The sequence below is a fragment of the Callithrix jacchus genome, chromosome 22 (genome assembly GCF_049354715.1).
Source record: "Callithrix jacchus isolate 240 chromosome 22, calJac240_pri, whole genome shotgun sequence".
NCBI lineage: Eukaryota > Metazoa > Chordata > Mammalia > Primates > Cebidae > Callithrix > Callithrix jacchus.
In genome coordinates, this window is record NC_133523.1 from 22392618 (window position 1) to 22407500 (window position 14883).

The 14883-nt window shown below is 40.1% G+C and overlaps 1 protein-coding gene across 1 annotated transcript in view; it reads right to left on the reverse strand.

The window, feature by feature from the left end:
- Positions 1-14608: 14608 nt before the first annotated feature.
- LOC108590234 (uncharacterized) overlaps positions 14609-14883 on the reverse strand; it is an 87610-nt gene continuing 87335 nt past the window's right edge. Inside the window, exon 5 of the mRNA XM_078359885.1 lies at positions 14609-14883. This exon is cut by the window's right edge and continues 1177 nt beyond it. The gene's annotated coding sequence lies outside the window, so the exon portion shown is untranslated.

Genomic DNA, 14883 nt, shown 5'->3' on the forward strand with positions numbered 1-14883 from the left:
CTGATCGCCAACCTGATGAGTAATTGCGTCTAAGAGATGGGAAACAAATTGTTGATAAGGTTCATCAGGTCCTTGGCAAATTTTAGACAGCTCCTCTGTCTTAGCTCCTTGAGATGGAGCTAAGCCATGCCTTTATAGCTAATGTATTAATTTGTAACAAAGCTTCATCAGAAAGGGCAATTTGATTTTGTAAAGTTTCAAAAGCACCTCTGCCCATAAGCATATCTAAAGTAACCTGGCTTCTTGTACGGCGGTTGCGCTCAGATTGATTAAAAGCGGCCTCATAATGATAGGCTCTCCAAAACAGAAAATCTCCACCAAAAAGACATGCTCTCATTAGTCTTATCCATTCAGCCAGTGGCAAGGCAGCTGTTGAAAAATTTTCTAAAATAGACCAAGTAGAAGGTGCTGTTGGGCCATAGTGCATGACAGCTTCCTTAAGATCTTTCAAGAACTTAGGACAGATAGCGTCATAATGACGGGTGATATTGCCTGCATTATCAGTAACTTCTATAAGAGGATATAATGATGCACTGTCAGCATCAACAAAACCTTTATGCATGAACATTATGGCTTGTGTTAAGGGGGAAATGGGAGCGGTGGGAGTGGATCTAATTACCAATGAATTAGAAGGTACAGAAGATGGTGCCTGAGCAGCAGGAAAGCAGTGTTGTTGTTGCAAGGTGAGTGCTTTAGAGCAAAAAGAAAGTCTCTGACTTGATCAGAAAGGACCGAGGGAAGGGTTAGAGTTACTGGGTTATGATGTCGGCCAGGGGTGTTAGGTGAAGAGACATAACTGTTGGGCTTTTTAAAAACAGCTTCTGTCACACGTTGGCAGCTATCCACAGGTGGATGTCTAGAAGAAGCATGGTCACTACCATGCTCCATTTGATCAAAAAAATCAAGTTCAGAAGCAGGAGAAAAAAAAGCAGCAGCAGGGGAAGAAACAGCACTGCGAGAGCAAGGGTGAGCAGGTTCCGCTTGAAAGGAGCAGACACCGTCTTAAGCTTAGACCAAACAGAAAGTAAAACCTCAGTCTGAGGTAAAGCTTTATTATGAGAGGCATATTGTTCAATTTTCTCACCAACTACATCCCATGCAGTTTCCTCCAATATTCCTCCTTCTGGAACCCACGGGCAAATATCACGAATAATGTGCACAAATTCCTCCACTGTTTTTAGCTTAATATCATGTCCATGTGACTTAATCATTTTTTGCAGTAATTGTAAAACAAGTTACACTCCTTAGATTCTATATGCCCCATGTTTCACTCCAGATGAAACTTAGAAATTTTGTTTACTTTGACTTGCATGTACAACAAAGGGAGAAAAAATTTGATTAATATTATACAAAATCAAAAATAGAGAGCTTACTTACGAGAAAAGCAAAACTTACTGCTGCAGCCTTACCTTTATAACTTGAGTGTCACTGTGATCCCTCGTGTCCAGGGTCCCTACTCGGGCACCAGATGTGGGGGTCCGGCATGTCTGCCAGGGGGCTTCCGACTAGCGGAGAGCCTCAGCCACACTCAAATGTTCTCAACCTGAAAGAGGGAGTGCATGAAAAAAGAGATGGGGTCTGGAGGACTGCCAGGCAATGCCAGAGCAGCGAGTTTATTTGTGCACACTACAGGTTATATACCTTTCAGTGCTTGAGGAGTGACGTACATTCCATTGTATCTTGAAATAAAATCAAGAACATAAATCACAAGAAAAAAGGTACAGAAAGTCTGACTCTTAATCATAGGGTGTACAGCAAAGGGACAATAAAGTTTGCAAAACGGGGTCACAAATCTAAACATATGTTTATCTAAATTCAGTCAAGCAAGCAGGTAAGATCGTTAACAAGGTACAGCTGGACCTTTCCTTTCTCGCCATTCATATGTCCCACCTCTGACTTGCAGTTACAAACTAACTCCAACAAGAATATTTATGGGTTATTATAAAGCACCTTACACAAGAAACACTGCCATGTTTGCTACATTTATATATAAAAATATCTTCAAGATTAATGAAGACCCCTAGTATTTACTTAAACAAAGTGGCTAAATCAATATGTACTAATTTTTATTATAAAAAGTGAAAGGAGGCCAGGTGCAGTGGTGCACGCCTGTGATGCCAGCACTTTGGGAGGCTGAAGTAGGTGGACCATGAGTCTGGCCATGGTCCAGACTCATGACCAGTCTGGCCAAGATGGGAAAACCATGTCTCTACTAAAAATACAAAAATTAGCCAGGCATGGTGAAGGACGCCTGTAATCTCAGCTACTCAGGAGGCTGAGGCAGTGAATTGCTTAAACCCGGGAGGTGGAGGTTGCAGTGAGCCAAGATTTTGCCACTGTACTTCAGCCTGGGCAACAGAGTGACTCAGTCTCAAAAAAAAAAAAAAAAGGGAAAAGAACAATAACTAAAAAAGTAGGCTTATATAGCGTTCTCCAGCTAAAAGAAGAAAATCTATTCTAACAAAATAAAATATAACAACACATTTTGCAATATAGATCTTTTTGCACTACACTTTATTTAAATTATTATTATTATTATTGTTATAATGTTTTAGACAGAGTCTCGCTCTGTCGCCAGTCACCAGGCTGGAGTGTAGTTGTGCAATCTCAGCTCACTGCAACCTCCGCCTCCTGGGTTCAAGCAATTCTCCTGCCTCAGCCTCCTGAGTAGCTGGGATTACAGGCACGCACCACCATGCCCAGCTAATTTTTGTATTTTCAGTAGAGATGGGGTTTCACCATGTTGGCCAGGATGGTCTCGATCTCCTGACCTTGTGATCCACCTGCCTCAGCCTCCCAAAGTGCTGGGATTACAGGTGTGAGCCACCACGTCCGGCCTATTAAAATTATTTTCATAAACACTGACCAGCTCACATAATAAGTACCTTATATGCAATAAGAGAAAAAATGTAAGACACAAGAAAATTATGTGTCTAGCATCAGTGTCAGGCAAGTAAAAACAAAAATTTGCATAGGGAGATTCTCAATTATAAGCCATACAATTTTACAGTAATGAATTCAATACAAAGCAGAGAGTATGGATTTACTTCCATTTTTGAGTGTTTTCAGTTTTCTAGTAAATTAGCCATCTAATTGAAATTATTTGTTTCAGTATTGCTCTTTACTTCTGAAAGTAGGTACAAACTCATACTGACAAATAAAAGCATTTATTTACTCCATAAATTTTTTAAACTTAAGTTTTATTTTTAGAGAAATATATGTATATGTTTAATTCTATGTAAGTAAAAACTAAAGTCTGTAGGTGATTGCAGGTAGAGAGGCAACATGTTTAATGAAAAATATATAACTTTTTAAATGTTAATTCACGTCTCAGAAATGTATGCAATTTATATTGTTACATAATTTTTCTTACGACCATAAAAAAGATCCTGTAGCCAATAACAATTATTTTTTTTGAGACGGAATTTTGCTCTTGTCACCCAGGCTGGAGTGCAATGGCACGATCTCGGCTCACCGCAACCTCCGCCTCCTGGGTTCAGGCAATTCTCCTGCCTCAGCCTCCTGAGTAGCTGGGATTACAGGCACACGCCACCATGCCCAGCTGATTTTTTGCAGTTTTAGTAGAGACTGGGTTTCGCCATGTTTACCAGGATGGTCTCAATCTCTTGACCTCATGATCCACCCGCCTCGGCCTCCCAAAGTGCTGGGATTACAGGCTTGAGCTATCATGCCTGGTTGCCAATAACAATTTAATTGTACATTTAAAAATGATTAAAAGTGGCCAGGCACGGTGGCTCACACCTGTAATTCCAGCACTTTGTGAGTCCGAAAAGGAGGATCATGGGGTCAGGAGATCGAGACTTGCCTGGCCAACACAGTGAAACCTTGTCTCTTCTAAAAATACAAAAATTAGCCAAGTGCGGTGGCATGTGCCTGTAGTCCCAGCTACTCAGGAGGCTGAGGTGGGAGAATAGCTTGAACCTGAGAGGCGGAGGTCATAGTAAGCAGAGAAAATGCCATTGCACTCCAGCCTGGGTAACAGAGTGAGACTCTATCTCAGAAAACAAAACGAAAAAACTAAAAGTGCAGAATTAGTTTATAATACAAACAATAAATGCTGCAGGTAATGAATATTTCATTTACTCATGTATAATACATATTATATTCCTGTATCAAAATATGCCACAGATGGCATACTTACACATACTATGTACCCACAGAAATTAAGAAAAACAAGTTTAAGGCCAGGCACAGTGGCTCACACCTGTAATCCCAGCACGTTGGGAGGCCTAGGTGGGTGGATCACAAGGTCAGGAGATCATGGTCATCCTGGCAAACACGATGAAACCCTCTCTCTACTAAAAAAAAAAAAAAAATGTTGGGCATGGTGGCTCAAGCCTGTAGTCCTAGCTACTCAGGAGGCTGAGACAAGAGAATCATTTGAACCCAGGAGGAAGAGGTTGCAGTGAGTTGAGATCGCACCACTGCACTCCAGTCTGGGTGACAGAATGAGACTCTGTCTCAAAAAAAAAAGAAATGTTTATATAAGAAAAAATGAATAATTCAACCTACAGGAACAATATTCTTTGACTTATTTGCAATTTAAAGTCACTAGCAAAATGGTTTACTAGAAAAGTTAGTCCATTATCTTACTAAATAGTATATTGTTACCATCTTTTACCTACACCGTGAGTAAGGTGGGATATGTTAATTGCAGTGGCATAATAATGCTTCATTGAATGCATAATGGTCTTAACATGTTTTTTAAAAAGCCTAATTAATAAATTTACACATTATTTAAAAATTTAAAGCCAGGCGGGCGTGGTGGCTCATGCCTATTATCCCAGCATTTTGGGAGGCCAAGGTGGGTGGATCACGAGGTCAAGAGATCGAGACCATCCTGGTCAACATGGTGAAACCCCATTTCTACTAAAAATACAAAAATTAGCTGGTTATGTTGGCACGCGCCTGTAGTCCCAGCTACTTGGGAGGCTGAGGCAGGAGAATTGCCTGAATCCAGGAGGCGGAGGTTGCAGTGAGCCGAGATCGTGCCATTGCACTCCAGCCTGGGTAACAAGAGCGAAAATTCTTTCTAAAAAAAAAAAAAAAATTAAAAATGTACTGCATTTTATTACATAAAATACACAGCCTGACCAACATGGAGAAACCCTGTCTCTACTAGAAATACAAACATTAACCAGGCATGGTGGTGCATGCCTGTAATCCCAGCTACTTGAGAGGCTGAGGCAATAGAATCGCTTGAACTCTGGAGGCTGAGGATGCGGTGAGCCAACATCATGCCATTTCATTCCAGCCTGAAAAACAAGAACAAAATTCCAACTCAAAAAATAAAAATGATAAGTATAATTGGCTGGGCATGGTGGCTCATGCTTGTAATTCCAGCACTTTGGGAGGCTGAGGTAAGTGGATCACCTAAGGTCAGGAGTTCAAGACCAGCCTGACTAACATGGAGAAACACTTTTCTACTAAAAATACGACATGGTGGTGCATGCCTCTAATTCCAGCTACTCGGGAGACTGAAGCAGGAGAATCCCTTGAACCTGGAAGGCAGAAATTGCAGTGAGCCAAGATTATGCCTTTGTACTCCAGCCTGGGAAACACGAGCGAAATTCCATCTCAAAAAAAAAAAAAAAAAAAAAAAAAAAAAAGAAAGAAAAGAAAAAACAAAGTACAATTAGCAAAAAATATACTACTAATTTCAAACTGAAGTTAATTTTTGGATGGGTGGAGAGGGAGGTAAAATTAAATTTTTCTCACTATAACACGGGATATTTCTCTGAACACCTACCTCATGCATCACTTCATATTATAAATTAACCACAAAGAGCCTCTCCACTTACATTTTCCTTATGCATCTTACATTTTAATGTCCTTTCTCTTCCATTAAAAAAGTCATAAATAATGCCCACCTAATAACAAAGTATCTCTCGTATCTTTGATGCTGCAGCAATTAGTCACATGCTTTCAGATGTGAATACAATAGGAATGAAGAAAGAGCATAAACAATTTTGAGTTAAATTACACATTATTCAATTTTTATAAAGTCTATTTTTTTCAAAGAAAAAGGTATACTTTGAATGTACGTTTAACTGCAAAATGTTCTACTTCTTATGTTGAATACAGATCATTTCTTTACCAACTTTAGTTTTAGATTCTTTTCTAGACACAGCAATTTGCTTTAGTATAATGTCTTACATGTCAATGCCTTAAATATTTCTAATGTGAATCCTTTAATATTTACATGAAATTCATTTTGGATTAAATTTTAATTTACTGCACTTGCAAAAATATATTTTAGTGTGAACCCTCTAGTGTGTTCTGAGCTGTGGTTTTTTAAAAAAGTTTTTCCAAATTTATTACATTTGCAGGATTTTTCTCCAATATAAACCTCCTTATGTTGAACAAAGTTTAAGCAGGGGTTTCCTCCAGTACAAAATGTGTACAATGAGATCTGTGATACGAGTAAGGTATTACAACCCTGTCTTTTTTTTTTTTTTTTAGATGGAGTGTCCCTCTGTCACCAGGTTGGATTGCACTGGCATGATCTTGGCTCACTGTAACCTCTGTCTCCCAGGTTCAAGTGATTCTCCTGCCTCAGTTTCCCAAATAGCTGGGATTAATAGGGGTGTGCCACCACACCAGGCTAATTTTTGTATTTTTAATAGAAATTGAGTTTCACCATGTTAGCCAGGATGATCTCAATCTCCTGACCTCATGATCCATCTACCTTGGCTTTCCAAAGGGCTGGGATTACAGGCATGAGCCACCATGCCTGGCCTAAAACCCACTTAACGTTCATAATGATGTGTGTCTTCAAAGTGAATACTCTTTACTTTAGAGGCATATATTTTCTGAAAGATTTTTGACAGTAATTGCATGTATAACACTTTTATTAAGTATGAACTCTTTGGCCAGGTGCAGTGGCTCTCACCTGTAATCCAAGCACATTAGGAGGCTAAGGCAGGTGGATCATGAGGTCAAGAGATCTCGACCATCCAGGCCAACATAGTGAAACCTCGTCTCTACTAAAAATACAAAAATTTGCTAGGCATGGTGGTGTGTGACTGTAGTCTCATCTACTCAGGAGGCCGAGGCAGAAGAATCACTTGAACCCGGGGGGTGGAGGTTGTACTTAGCCAAGATTGCACCACTATGCTTTAGTCTGGTGACAGAGCAAGACTCTGTCTCAAAAAAAAAAAAAAAAAAAAAAAGGAAGGTGGGCCAGGCGCAGTGGCTGAAGCCTGTAATCTCAGCACTTTGGGAGGCCGAGGCGGGTGAAACACGAGATCAAGAGTTTGAGACCATCCTGGTCAACGAGGTGAAACCCTGTCTCTACTAAAAATACAAAAATTAGCTGGGGATGGTGGTGCACACCTGTAGTCCCAGCTACTCAGGAGGCTAAGGCAGGAGAATTGCTTGAACCCAGAAGGCGGAGGTTGCGGTGAGCCGAGATGGTGCCATTGCACTCCAGTCTGGGTAACAAGAGTGAAACTCCATCTCAAAAACAAAACAACAACAAAAAATAACCAAAAAACAAAAAAACCCTGATATTTGGCTCAAGCCTGTAATCCCAACACTTTGGGAGGCCCAGGCCGGCAGATCACAAGGTCAAGAGATAGAGACCATCCTGGCCAACATGGTGAAACCTTGTCTCTACTAAAAATACAAAAATCAGCTGGGTGTGGTTGCATGCGCCTGTAGTCCCAGCTACTCGGGAGGCTGAGGCAAGAGAATAGCTTGAACACTGGAGGCAGAGGTTGCCCTGAGCCGAGATTGTGCCACTGCACTCCAGCCTGGCACCTGGCGACAGAGTGAAACCCAGTCTAAAAAAAAACCCTCCTGGGTTCAGGCAATACTCCTGCCTTAGCCTTTTGAGCAGCTGGGATTACAGGCAGGCATCACCATGCCAGCGATCTTGGCTCACCGCCACCTCCGCCTCCTGGGTTCAGGCAATTCTGCCTCAGCCCCCTGAGTAGCTAGAATTATAGGCACGTGCCACCATGCCCACCGAATTTTTTGTATTTTTAGTAGTGATGGGATTTCACAATGTTGACCAGGATGGTTTCGATCTCTTGACCTCGTGATCTACCTGCCTCAGCCTCCCAAAGTGTTGGAATTACAGCCGTGAGCTCCCGCACCCAGCCCTATTTTATTTTCTGTTTTTAAATACTGTCATTATTTCTAGTTGACATAGCATAAAAATTTACTTGCTGTGTCTGTAGAAACTGGAAATGCCGCAGGGCGTGGTGGCTCACATTTGTAATCCCAGCACTTTGGGAGGCTGAGGCAGGTGGATCACCTGACATCGGGAGTTCGAGAGCAGCCTGACCAACATAGTGAAACTTGTCTCGAAAGAAAGAAAAAAGAAATAGAAAGAAAGAAAGAAAGAAAGAAAGAAAGAAAGAAAGAAAGAAAGAAAACTGGAAATGCCCTTGTTGACTATTCCTTTCTTATTGCCTTTCTTCTTTATAGAAAAAAAGCAGCACAAAAGAGACAAGAAAGGATACACCCATGGCAGGGCGCGGTGGCTCACGCTATAATCCCAGCACTTTGGGATCCACCCGCCTTGGCCTCCCAAAGTGCTGGGATCATAGGCGTGAGCCACCGCGCCCAGCATAAACTGCATTCTTGATTTTGTTCTCAGCTTGAATGTTATTAGTGTAAAAAATGCTACTCAGTTTTGTATGTTGATTTCATAACATCAGACATTGCTGAAGTAATTTTTTAGGCTTAAATGTCTTTTGGTGAAATAGTTAAGTTTTCCCACGTAAAGAATTATATCTTCGATTGGGTGCAGTGGCTCACACCTATAATCCCAGCACTTTGGGAGGCCGAGGCGGGTGGATCACGAGATCAAAAGGTGTTCATCCTGGTCAACAAGGTGAAACCACATCTCTACTAAAAAAACAAAAATTAGCCGGGCATGGTGGTGCGCACGTGTAGTCCCAGCTACTCGGGAGGCTGAGGCAGGAGAATTGCTTGAACCCAAAAGGCGGAGGTTGCAGTGAGCCGAGATCGCACCATTGCACTCCAGCCTGGGTAACAAGAACGAAACTCCGTCTCAAATAAATAAATAAATAAATGCAGAATAAAAGTTTGACAAAAGTCACATTCCCTCGTGGTAAAGATGTGAATAAATTAGCTATAGGGCAAATGCACCGTAAGCCAATAAACACCACATATAACAAAAATTGCACAGCAGACAACATCCCAGACAGGGAAATGTTGTGAGCTTTTACTCTAAGAGCTACAATAGGCGGGCATGGTGGCTCACGCCTGTAATCCAAGCACTTTGGAGGCCAAGGTGGGTGGATCACCTGAGGTCGGGAGTTTAAGACCAGCCTGACCAACATTGGTGAAACCCCATCTAATATTAAAGAAAAAAAGAAAGAAAGAAGAGAAAGAAAAAAGAAAGTAAACAAATATATATATTATATATGAACTACAATAACACAAGGATGCCCTCTCTCTTCAGTCTTACTAAACATAGTAATAAAATAGCTGGGTCAAGCCTGTAGTCCCAGCTACTCGGAAGGCTAAAAAGCAGGAGAATCACTTGAACCTGGGAGGTGCAGGTAGCAGTGAGCCAAGATAGCGCCACTGCACTCCAGCCTGACAACAGAGTGAGACTCAGCCTCAAAAAAAAAAGTTATATTGACAAGCAAATTCTCCAGTTAAAACCAATGTTTTAAGTGCATTAAAAATACCATCTTTCTCATCAAAACCTACAAAGTAGCATGTGAAATGACACGACATAAAAACAACAGTGAGAAAACTGTAGCCATAAAACAGGACAAGAAAGGCTGTGACGTTATACATAGTTGAAAACACACAAGACAAACAAAACAACATAATTAGAAAATAAAATAAGCAGAATTTTGCTTTATATTCAGCAAGATTCAGCTTTCCTGCCTAAAAAAAGGTCCTCTACACATAAACAATCAGTATTTGTTCTTAATCGTTGATATTATATGTCTCTGACTTAAAGTTACAAACTGACTCTAACAGGAATATTTACGGATTATAAACTGACTTACTCAGCAAGCAGTGTCTTTTTTTGCTACATTTATATATTAAAACATCCTCATGACTTATGAAGACTTCTTAGTAGTTACCTGAACTGGCTCCATCAATAAATAAATTTACCTCTGTCAAGTATAAGAAGTGAAAGGGGCCAGGCGTGGTGGCTCACGCCAGTAATCCCAGCACTTTGGGAGGCTGAGGCGGGTGGATCACAAGATCAAGAAATCGAGACCATCCTGGTCAACATGGTGAAACGCTGTCTCTACTAAAAATACAAAAAATTAGCTAGGTACAGTGGCGCGTGCCTGTAATCCCAGCTACTCAGGAGGCTGAGGCAGGAGAATTGCCTGAACCCAGGAGGCGGAGGTTGCAGTGAGCCGAGACCTTGCCATTGCATTCCAGCCTGGGTAACAAGAGCGAAACTCCATCTCAAAAAAAAAAAAAAAAAACACAGTGAAAGGGACAACTAAAGAAAAGTAGATTTACATATAGGGTTCTTCAATTAAAAGAACAAAATGGAATGTTCTAATTCGATAAAATATAACTACATTAATTGTGGAATTACATCTAAAAATTATTGTACGCACTAAATTTTATAATTATATAATCTTTGACCAGTTCACATAATGAAAACCTCAAAAACTATAAAAGAAAATAATTATAAGGAAACAAAAATGTAGGTTTAACATGAGTATCATGTAAGTAAAAAGTAAATTTGCATCAAAAGATTTTGAACCATAAGCCATAATATTTTACAGTAATTAATCCAGTAGAAAGGAAAGAGTAGGCCGGGTGCGGTGGCTCACGTCTATAATCCCAGCACTTGGGAGGCCGAGGCGGGTGGATCACGAGGTCAAGAGATCCAGACCATCCTGGTCAACAAGGTGAAACCCCGTCTCTACTAAAAATACAAAAATTAGCTGGGTATGGTGGTGCCGGGCCTGTAGTCCCAGCTACTCGGGAGGCTGAGGCAGGAAAATTGCTTGAACCCAGGAGGCAGAGGTTACTGTCTGTCGGCCGAGATCCTGCCATTGCACTACAGTCTGGGTAACAACAGCGAAACTAAAAAAAAAAAATAATAAAAGAAAGAAAGAATGGAGAGTGTAGACCAGGCTTGATGGCTCATGCCTGTAATCCCAGCACTTTGGGAGGCCAAGTCAGGTGGATCACTTGAGGTCAGGAGTTTGAAACCAACATGGCAAACCCTGACTTTACTTAAGATACAAAATTAGCCAAGCATGGTGGTGCATGCCTGTAATCCCAGCTTCTGGGGAGGCTGAGGCAGGCGAATCACTTGAACCTGGGAGGCGTAGGTTGTAGTGAGCCAAGATTATGCCACTGAACTCCAGCCTGGGCAACAAAGCAAAACTCCATTTCCAAAAAAAAAAAAAAAAGAAAACCGAAAGCATATAGATTTGCTTTCAGCATTTTTTAGGTTTATACTTTCCTAGTAAATTACTTACCTTACTAAAATGATTTGTTTTGTTCCAACAGTGCTCTTTTCTTCTGAAAATAGCTACAAATTTATACGCAAATAAACATGCTTACTGATTCCAAAATTTTCTTTTTTTGTGACGGAGTTTTGCTTTTGTTACCCAGACTGGAGTGCAATGGCACGATCTTGGCTCACCGCAACCTCCGCCTCCCGTGTTTAAGCAATTCTCCTGCCTCAGCCTCCGGAGTAGCTGGGACTACAGGCGCGCACCACCATGCCCAGCTAATTTTTGTATTTTTAGTAGAGATGGGGTTTCACCATGTTGACCAGAATGGTCTCGATCTCTTGACCTCGTGATCCACCCGCCTCGGCCTTCCAAAGTGCTGGGATTACAGGTGTGAGCCACCGTGCCCAACCCAAAATTTTCTTATACCTAAGGTTTAACTTCAAAGTAATGCATATGTATATTTAACTTTATGTAAATCAAAACTAAGAACATTTATGTGTTTGCAGGCAGAGAAGCCACATGTTCAAAACTATATAACAATTTTTAAATGTTTATTCAGGACTCAGAACGAGTGAACTTTATACTTCTATATAATTTTTACTATAATCATAAAAATAGACCTGTAGTCAACAACAACTGTTCATTTAAAAAAACTTAAACAGTAGAATTGGTTTGTAATACAAAGGATTAATGCTGGAGATGATGAATACTTCATTTTTCCTGATGTAATTATTACATATTATACACCTGTATCAAAATATGCTATAAATGGCATAAATATATACACCGAAATGTATCCACAAAAATTAGAAAGTATAAATTTAAGTATGAAAAAACAAATATTTAACCTATGGGAACAATATTCTTTAACTCCTTGGACTTTCAAGTCACTGGCAAAAGGAATTACTAGAAACATTTGTTCATGATGTTACCAAATAGTATATTGTTACCATCTTTTGCCTATACCCTTGAGTAAGGTAAAATAGGTGGTGGAATAGTAACACTTTATTAAATGCACAATTCTCTAAACATTGTTAAATAAAGTTTTAAAAAATTAAGTTAACACATAATTTAAATTTTTTTTTTTTTTTTTTGAGACGGAGTTTCGCTTTTGTTACCCAGGCTGGAGTGCAATCGCACGATTTCGGCTCACCGCAACCTTTGCCTTCTGGGTTCAAGCAATTCTCCTGCCTCAGCCTCTTGAGTAGCTAAGACTACAGGCCCGCACCACCACGCCCAGCTAATTTTTTTGTGTTTTTAGAAGAGACGGGGTTTCACCTTGTTGACCAGGATGGTCTCGATCTCTTGACCTTGTGATCCTCCCGCCTCAGCTCCCAAACTGCTGGGATTATAGGCGTGAGCCACCGCGCCCGGCCTTAAAATTTTAAGAATATACATTTTATTACATAACAGTACAACTAGTAAAATGATATACTACTAATTTCAACTAAAATTTAAAATGCTTTTTTTGGCCAGGCACGGTGGCTCACATCTGTAGTCCCAGCACTTTGGGAGGCCGAGGCTGGTAGATCACGAGGTCAGGAGTTGGAGACCAGCCTGACCAACGTGGTGAAACACCGACTTTACTAAAAATACAAAAATTAGCTGGGCGTAGTGGCACACATCGGTAATCCCAGCTACTCAGGAGGCTGAGGCTAGAGAATACTTTGAACCCTGGGAGGTAGATGGAGGTTGCAGTGAGCCAACATTGCACCACTACACTCAAATCTGGATGACAGAGATAGACTTCATCTCAAAAAAACAAATGAAAATAAAATGCTTCTTTCTGACTATAATGCAGAATATTATTCTGAACACCTACCTCAGGCACCACCTATGTTAAAAAGAGCCTCTCAACTTAGATGTTTATAATTTGTCTTACATTTTAATGCCCTTACCCTTCCATATAAAAGATCATAACGAATGCCTTCCTAATTTTAAAGTCTCATACAATAGGAATGAAGAGCATGAAGTAACTTGACAGTTGAAATTATGACATTATTCGTGTTACAAATCTGTTTTTTTAAAGGTATATATATATATACAATTTTTTTTTAGATGAAGTTTTGCTCTTGTTGCCCATTCTGGAGTGCAATGCCATGATCTCAGCTTACCATAATCTCCACCTCCTGAACTGAAGCGATTCTCCTGCCTCAGCCTCACTAGTAGCTGGCTTACAGGTGTGTGCCACCACGCCCAGCTAATTTTGTATTTTCAGTAGAGATGGGGTTTCTCCATTTTGATTAGTCCGGTCTTGAACTCCTCACCTCAGGTGATCTGCCTGCCTCAGCCTCCCAAAGTGCTGGGACTGCAGGTGTGAGCCACCATGCTAAAAGTGTACTTTGAATGTAATTATAACTTTTCAAAAAATTTTTTCGTCTTTTGCAGTTATATATAAATGATTTATCTACCAACTTTAGCTCTCGATTATTTTTTATACTCAGCACTCTGATTTACTGTAACGTCTCAGTCAGTGCCTTAGATATTTTAACTGTAAGTTATGATATTTACATAAACTTTGTATTAAAATTTTATATTTACTGCATCTGCAAATATATGTGTGTATATGTATATATATATATATATATATATATATTTTTTTTTTTTTAAAGACAGATTTTCACTCTTGTCACCCAGGTGGGAGTGCAATGGCACAATCTTGGCCCACTGCTCCCAGGTGTAAGCGCTTCTCCTGCCTGAGCCTCCTGAGTAGCTGGGAATACATTACAGGCACCAGCCACCATGCCTGGGTAATTTTTGCATTTTTTGTAGGGATGAGGTTTCGCCATGTTGACCAGGCTAGTCTCGAACTCTTGACCTGAGGTGATCCACCTGCCTCGGCCTCCCAAAGTGCTGGGACTACAGGCGTGAGCCACCATGTCTGGCCTGCAAAAACGTATTTTAGTATAAACTCTCTTGTGTTTTCTAAGCTATAGGTTTTGAAAAGTAGGTTTTTCCAAATTTATTACGTTTGCAGAATTTTTCTCCAATACAGAATGCCTGATGTTGAACAAAGTTTGAGCAGCTGCTTCAGGGTTTTTCTCTAGTACAAAATGTGGGTGATAAGATCTGTGATACACAAAATGTACTAAAACCTTCTTTATGTTTGTAATATTTGTCTTCAAAATGAATACACTTAGCTTTAAAGGCTTATATTTTCCTTTTTGACAGTAATTGCATTTATTATGCTTTTATTAAGTGCCAACATTCTGATAGATATTAAGATGTGAGCAGATATTAATGGCTATTCCATATCCTTTGTATTTGTACAATTTTTCTCAAGTATAAATGCTTTACTGTGCAATAAGATTTGGTCATTAACAGTATTGCCAAATACTTCACACTTAGTTTTCTCCAGTATGAATTATCTTACATACAATCAAGTGGAAAAACTATTTAAAGTCTTTGACACATTCTTTACATTTCTAGTATGTTA